The following is a 7,656-nucleotide window of genomic DNA, read 5'->3' as shown; positions in this document are numbered from 1 at the left end:
TATACGGGGAAGTAAGCAAGAATATGTATGGAAATTCAAATTGTTGCAAGAGCCACTATCTGATTACAATAGATACAATCTAACTTGAATCCTTTGTAATTTCGCATTTTTTTACTCAAAATTCTTATTGCACAATATCTACTTTACAATTTACAGTGTTTGAACACTATATTAAAACAACAGTAAACATGATAGTTATATAAGTAAATTTAGAAAATTGAGATATTTTCGAAAGCTAACAGAAGCTTATATAGGGAAATTATTTCTATATGTGTAAAAATGAATTTGTGCGCACACAGTAAATGACTATTTGAATTAAATTGACTGAAATTCAGACACACTGTTTTAACTCTCTTGTGATCAAATGGATTGTTTTCATTCATAATGAACTCAAGAAAATTAAGTGTCGAAGGGATTTTTATTTAATACAAAAAGACCTTTCTTCAATTCTGAATGTTTGTTTTCTTTGACTCGACGCAGACTTGAACTGAAAAAATTGGTTGGCTTGACAGTGATACGATAATCTATAGAATATGGGGGACTTTTACTATACATCATCATGTTATATAAAATATTTATTTTTTATTTTTGTCCTTTATCTAAAGCTTGTCCAATGTAAATTCTCTTTTAAAATGTTTTGTCATTTTCAGCTGCGACATCATACAATTTGGTTATGACTTTATTATACTTATTATTATATTATTATTATTATTATTCAGTGCTGATGGTAACAAAATGTAAAAAAAAAAAAAAGGAGAAAAATTTTTAATGACAGCCTTTGAGCGCCATTTTTAGTGCACTAACCCCCGTTTTTAGAGCAATTGAGATATTAAATTTTCATTGATACTCTAGCTAACTTTTGGAGAGTGGGGAAACTTTGTTCCATCCGACATCAAGTCTCTGCCTGTTAATACATTTGATTCGGGGGGGGGGGGGGGGTTTTTATTTAAAAGAGGAAAATTCCTCCTCCGACTTCCAAAATCATGGATTTCCGCGGATTCAAGGAAAACCATCAGCACGGATTATTCTATGATAGTCTATATATAAATTCCAATGATTTTATATTACATGTTACTGTTATGCATACTCCACTTTCATTCTCTATTGTTGTGTTAAAGGCAAATCCATCTCTAGTGTGTAATACAATTTTCTATGTTATATGTTTTATGGTTTTATACAGTTTTCATATCGTATACATCCTACATCAGTTTGTATAATGACATATAAAGTAGAAGTCAATGCATTCTGCATTTATATAAAATATTTTTATACTTCGTTATGATTTTTATTATTATTTATGGCCTTTCTGAATTTGATAAATAAAGATTTCTAACGAAATAATTTTGTTTCTAACAATTATTCCTCAATTTAAGATTTCATTATTTTTTTCCCCCCAATATTTAAGGACTTTAAAAAAAAATTTGTTTCCTTTTTAAAACCGTCATACAATTATCCATTTCTGGCGCTGATATGACATCTCAGTATTGCGAGTTTTGTTTTACATTTTAAAAAAAAGTGAAAATATGTAAAAACGTTTTATTTATCAAATTCTGATAACCTCATTTCCCCATTTTCATCCTCCACACATTGATACGAGTCATGCATGTTGACAGATGTGTTTTCAATTTTAGCTCGTGACTGTTCCATGCAGTCTGCCTCTCCAGTCGGCCAAAACAAGATGTGTTATATATCTCAATGTCATTCTTATTCCTCACTGTTGTCATTTATCGTTGGAGAATTAGGAATAAATCTCATTGGAGCTTGTTCCCTGCACTGCTTAATTCTTGGTAGACTCTCTTTCCCTCCCTCTCTCCCTCCCACCCTCCCTCTCTCTCTCCCTCCCTCCCTTCCTCCCTCTCTCTCTCTCTCTCTCTCTCTCTCTCACTCTCTCTCTCTCTCTCTCTCTCTCTTATTATATATATATATATATATATATATATATATATATATATATATATATATATATATATATATATATATATATCCTCCCCCCCCCCCCCCCCTCCCCTTTGTAAGTATGGATGGTTTTAACATTTGAATGTTTTGACTACAAGGAGACCGTTTTTCATTTTTTTAAAAATTACCATCTTCATTTGTTCAGAAAACTGCCATAGTTTTGAATATAAATAATTATTTGCAATAGTTACGACATCATCTTTATTATTTAAAACGATCTCTTTTATTTTCTCATTTATCCACGATTTAACTCAATGTTATTTTGTGTAGGTTACTTGGATCAGTATTCCCATTTTTGCCTTGGTCATATTTAATGATAATGATAATAATTCACAACATACAGTCAAACCTGTCTCAAACAAAATTCCTAGACTCAGAGGTTAAAGATTTTTTATCTCTTCAGACAGATTGTCTTTGGAAAAAATGATGAAATCATTTAAAAATTATAACATAAAAACTGAATTGTATGACAGTAAAATACAGTAGATTAGTTTTAAGTGTTTGCGCCTGGTGTAAAAATTATAACATAAAAACTGAATTGTATGACAGTAAAATAGAGATTTGTTTTGGTGTTTCCGACGGGTGTAAAAATTATAACGTAAAAACTGAATTGTATGACAGTAAAATATAGATTTGTTTTAGTGTTTGAGACTGGTGTAAAAATTATAACGTAAAAACTGAATTGTATGACAGTAAAATACAGAAGATTTGTTTTAGTGTTTGAGACTAGTGTAAAAATTATAATGTAAAAACTGAATTGTATGACAGTAAAATACAGAAGATTTGTTTTAGTGTTTGCGACTGATATAACCTAAATGTGTTGCAAGCGCAGTAAAACCCTTAAAAACATAAAAACATAAAAACAGAAGATTTGTTTTGGTGTAAAAATTATAACGTAATAACTGAATTGTATGACAGTAAAATACAAAAGATTTGTTTTAGTGTTTGAGACTAGTGTAAAAATTATAATGTAAAAACTGAATTGTATGACAGTAAAATACAGAAGATTTGTTTTGGTTGTTGCGTCTATTTAAAAAATTATAACGTAAAAACTGAATTGCATGACAGTAAAATAGAGAAGATTTGTTTTGGTGTAAGTTTGATAATGTTGCTTTGGGTTAAATTGCTCTTTAAATACAAAAAATATGTATTTGAAATACATGGCAAAGCATTTTTTTAGGTCCTTCATATATTAATTATAGTTTCTAGAAATGAGAGCCTATCATTTTCTGATCCCTGAAAATAGAAGTGTAAACACAACATTGGATTTTCAAGGGGGTTTTTGGTTTTTTTTTTACATTATGCTTATGGGCTACGTGGGATTTTCAAGGGGTCTGACTCCCATAGTGGGCAGGGAAGTACATACCGTGTCTTCTATCCCCATATATCTATTTTCCAACATGCTTTCTGTCTTTGTCTTGGAATGAGATTACTTGTTGTTTTTCCTGGCCCTGGTCGGAGTCCTGGCTGGGAGAGAAACAGTCAAATGCATAGTTATTGTTTTGGGAGGTGATATTTTTTTCCTTGTAAATCATCTCTCTGTTATGTATTATTATATTTGCTACAATTTATAATGTAAGCATTTGAGTGTATTCCTCTTAGTGGGGGCCGTGCTTGTGTCCAGATGAGACTTATTGGTGATCTCAAACTAAGTACATTGATAGTATGCTCTTGGAATCTACATCTGATCCCTATTTGTTCCCAATTCCCCTTTGTCTTACTCTCTCTTGGATGCTTTAATTGTAATTCTAGAACTTTTTACTATCCCATTTTCTTCCTTTTTACTGGCGCTGATATGACCTAAATGTGTTGCAAGCGCCGTAAAACCCTTAAAAACAAAAACAAAAAAAAACAAAAGCTCTGACTTTTATTTTCCCATTTGACATACTGTTACTGGAAGTATTCTGATGGAAAAATTGGGGGGAAGCTGCTCATGGAATATTTTAGAATACTGGAGTGTGACGGTGTTGTCGATCTTGTAATTTTTTAGTTATTATTTGACTAAAGCTGGTGATGGTTTTTAAATTTCAAGACAGGTTGGACTGTTGTCACAAGATTTATTGATGGTGCTATTCACAATACAAAGGTCAAAAGGTCACTTGAAACATTCACCGTTGTGATATCCATAAAATGCCTCATCAATTATTGAATTTATTGATTGATTCATTAGATTTTTATTTTTTTTATTGCTGCTGCAATTTTGTTTGTTTGTTTTTTGTTTTTTAATTAACTTCGCTTATTATTGTTGTTAGTGTTGCCCGATATACATACATTTGCAGGTCTGATAACCGAACGCAATTTTGGACTTGATTTGACATTTTTTTTGTAATGGACATTATTTTGCGTTGGTTTGAGAGTATTTACAGCAATGAGCCCGTAACTATTTGGGTCGTCAGACCTTCAAATAAGTACATCTCTGAGTTGCCGCATCACATGTATGTAATGTGTAAGACCTTCGCACTTCTCCTTAAACCATCACTTTATAACCTTTGTTAGTTTGACCAATAAGATAAAGCTACTGGACCTTGGATTCAGCGATGTCAGGGGTAACTCGTCGTACCTAAGTCATTGTCATATTTTTGCTCTTGTTGATTGAAAGGTGTAGTTAATAATGCGATTTTATTATTTCACAATTTTAAAAAAATTGATTTCTTAGGAAAATAAGGATTTCTATTTTTCTTGTTAAGTCTGAATTTTTTTAAATCTTCAGTCTATCAAAAAAAATTTGGAAGCGTCTTTGATCTAATCAGCTGAAATTGAAATGACTGCAAAAGTCCAAGTTTATATCATAGTCATCAATGAATGCATTTAAGCTTTTATCCGTGATACTGCGATTGTATTATATATTTGTCTTTAAGGTATTCATTTTTTATTTTTTTAAATTCCATGCCGGTACGTCTATTAATTGTCAATATTTTTTGTTTCTTTGCTTTTACTTTTATTACTATTTTTTGGGTTTGTTTTTTTTTTAAACATGAATGTATGTTTTTATATATGGTTGGTGTATTTGATAAGATAACATTTATAAGATTACAACTGCAATCTCAAAAATTTTCATTTGATCTCCATTGGAATGAAGAATTTTCTTTCCCCTGTAATTTTCGGGCTAAGCAGCATCTTCTATGCGGCAAAGGCCCAGAGTTCGAGTCCCAATCTGAGTGGTGCATAGTTAGTTGAGTTCTTGGAAAGTGTTCTTTACTCACATTCTCTCACCGTACTCAGTTGTAAACTAAATACCTGGCTATTAACAGCGTTGTCTCTGTCGAAAAAAAAAATCCTAATATCGCCTAATAAGTTCTATACTACTTGTTAAGTGTTGATTTTGGCTTGGGACTCCTTGTATAGTGCTTTGAGCACAATTTGTTTTGGGTTTTTTTTCTCTTTCAACCAAAAGTGTTTAATTTAGATTTATTTTTTATTTAAATCAACTTTTTTTGCTTAAAAATAAAGAGATATATAGAATATGGTCTCAAATAACCTTTTTTCTTTCTTGGTAGTTATATGATGGTTTGTAAGTACAGCTGATAAAATATTTCTAGACATTGCACTAGAAGTGAATGTTTTAGTGCTGACCCCATCCAGATGCTGGAATGAAACATGATAACAAGATCCTTTTTTTTGTTTTTTTTTTGTCAAGCAATCGAGTGCCTACCTCTTGGAGAAGATTTGTACCCTTGTTCTTTGGATGAGATTTTCAAAGTGGCCTCAAATTTGTCACATGGATTGAGTGCTTTTTGGGATCTTTCACAAATAACATTGCTGTACGTACTTACTTATCCACTGGGCCTTATAGCACGCAAGAACGATCACGATCACCAATCACCTTTGCGAGGTCCCAGGTTTGAGAGTTTTTAAACGAAGCGAGGGTCATTTAAATCAACAACAAAGTTAAGGAATGTATTTCTGTTTTCATTGTTTATTGTTTTTCGTTGTTTGCTGAAGAAACGTTTTGGGCCCAGAATGTTCTGTGTTTGGTATTTTTGTTCTTTTTGAAACTATATTTATTTCTGTTTATTAACTTTTTACAATCATAAATTAGAGACTTAAAGTTTAACTTGAGATTAAATGAAATGAATTGAGTTCATAACCTAGTTGGCAGAATATATTTTTTTTGTCTATGTATGAAAGAGATACCCATTGGTGTATATGTATATGTTCTTACATTCTTTTCACATATTATTATGTTCATTACTTCACACAATCGTCTTTGAATTTAAAACACGTCATTAAAAATTTCAATTCTATTTCTAATTTAATAGCCATTGTGGTTAAACATTTTGTGGAGGGAGTAGTGAATAACTTATGCAGTCTTTGTTTGGAATACTGACTTGTAGTATTTTATTATTTTGTTTTTCTGGTAATTTCTTAAATAATTGTTGGGTTTTATCTTCTTAAAAACAAAATAGTTTTAATTTTTAAAGTTTTATCTTTTCTTATTGCTTATATTTGATATATATATATATATATATATATATATATATATATTATATATTATATATATATATATATATTTTTTTTTTTTTTTTTTTTTTTTTTTTTTTTTTTTTTTTTTGGTGTGGGTAAAATCCAGTGACTCAATTACCATGAGTGGGAAGGGAGGGCACTCGATTAAAATATAGACCAGCAGGTATAAGTTTATCTTTTTAACTTATTTCACCATTGTTAATATTCTAAAAAATCATTAAAAAGGTTTCAAGATTAACACAAACAAATGTATATTTCAGCTCTGATTCTGCTGAATTTTAAAATATCTCTCTAGGAAAATAAAAATGTCATTTAAGTCTCTAGGATTGATCTGGTTTCAAAGTATAAATGGACGACCAACGTGCACAAACATATTAATTAGTAGGTGGGATAACCGAACTGAATTGTGGACTTGGATGCATTCGGTTAGCAGATCTGCAAATTATTTATTTGTGCACGAAATCTTGGGACATTTTGCCAGTTTGGGGTGGTGGCGGGTCACTTTCTTATCTCAAAGTAATTTGTTGTTGGTTTCTTTTTCGGGAGGGGAAGGGGGGGGGGGTGTATTGTTGTTTGTTTTTTGTTTATATTTGTTTTGGGGGGGGGGGGGGGGGGGGGGGGTGGGGGTGGACTTTTTTTTTCTTTTGTTGATTTTTGTGGTTGGTAATTTTGTTAATTTTTTTTTAATTTTTTTTTTTTTTTTTTTTGGGGGGGGGGGGTATTTTTTTCTTGCAAGGACAATACAGATTACATGTGATAGGTCTGATATGGTGTGTTTTATAACACGATTACAATCTTCATGAAATTTACCTTGTCATTTAAATTCATAATATTATTTTAGTCATTACCAATTTGTGCCACTTAAATCATTGTATTTCTTTTGTTTTGTTTTGGGTTTTTGTTTTTTTTAAATTTCTCTTGTCGCTCTATAATTATCTATGTGCTGTTTTACTGCTGTTTATTATTATTGTTAATATCATTAATATTATTATTATTATTATTATTATTATTATTATTATTATTATTATTATTATTATATTATTATTAATATTATTGTTATTACTATTATTATTATTATTACTATTATTATTATTATTATTATTATTATTATTATTATTATTATTATTATTATTACTGCTACTACTACTATCATATTATTATTATTATTATTATTATTACTATTATTATCATTGTTACTGTTATGTTTATTATTATGCTTATTAATGTTCATGTGAC

The 7,656-nt window shown here is 30.2% G+C and overlaps 1 pseudogene across 1 annotated transcript in view; it reads left to right on the top strand.

Annotated features, from left to right (window-relative positions):
- LOC144978735 (dihydropyrimidinase-like) overlaps positions 1 to 753 on the top strand; it is a 56,171-nt pseudogene extending 55,418 nt beyond the window's left edge. The window contains exon 15 of the transcript XR_013646580.1: positions 1 to 753. This exon is cut by the window's left edge and continues 1,136 nt beyond it. The product of XR_013646580.1 is annotated as a dihydropyrimidinase-like (transcript).
- The last annotated feature ends 6,903 nt before the right edge of the window (positions 754 to 7,656 follow it).

Source organism: Berghia stephanieae, chromosome 8 (genome assembly GCF_034508935.2).
Source record: "Berghia stephanieae isolate SIO BIC M18660-M18661 chromosome 8, UCSD_Bste_1.3, whole genome shotgun sequence".
In the NCBI taxonomy this organism is placed as follows: Eukaryota; Metazoa; Mollusca; class Gastropoda; order Nudibranchia; family Aeolidiidae; genus Berghia; species Berghia stephanieae.
The sequence above is the reverse complement of the archived record's forward strand: the minus strand, read 5'-3'. Positions and strand labels throughout refer to the sequence as shown.